The sequence below is a fragment of the Elgaria multicarinata genome, chromosome 3, assembly GCF_023053635.1.
Source record: "Elgaria multicarinata webbii isolate HBS135686 ecotype San Diego chromosome 3, rElgMul1.1.pri, whole genome shotgun sequence".
NCBI classification, from domain to species: Eukaryota; Metazoa; Chordata; class Lepidosauria; order Squamata; family Anguidae; genus Elgaria; species Elgaria multicarinata.
The window spans coordinates 97,671,501-97,672,045 of NC_086173.1; positions in this window are offsets into that span (position 1 = coordinate 97,671,501).

Here is a 545-nt window from a genome sequence, read left to right on the forward strand (position 1 = left end):
CCTGGTTTTGAGGCTCCAGTTGTAACATGGTTGTGTGTGCCTTGTATTATAAATGACTGAGAGATATCTTCTCACGTTTTGCTCCAGAATGGGTAAGAAACTGAAGCACAAGCATCAGCTCTGTTGACTGATGAGGCAAAAGCTCAGTGAAGGCCAAGCCAGTTGGGCTCAGCCACCCAAAAGGCCACGGGGCAGTGTCACTGGGCTTTGGCCAGTTTCTCCATGAGTGGGGCCGGGGGTACCTTTAATCCCGCTGTTCCGTTGCTGCTTGGTTCCCCAGTTGTGGATTTGAAGGTTCTGGCCAGTGATGAGCCCTGAAATGGAGGGTCTGCCTGGCAACTCCTGGAATAAAACTCTGTCTGACATTTCTGGCTCCATGGCTGTTGCTTTCTCTTTCCACTGTAGCATTGTTTCTAACATTTCCTGGTATTGCTGTCCATAGCATTCATACTGTAACGGATGTTTCCAACAGGTAACTTGCAAGCTGCAGTTGCTGCAATCAGCCCTCAGAAGCTGATTTTGACTGGCTAAGCCAGTGCAGCAAG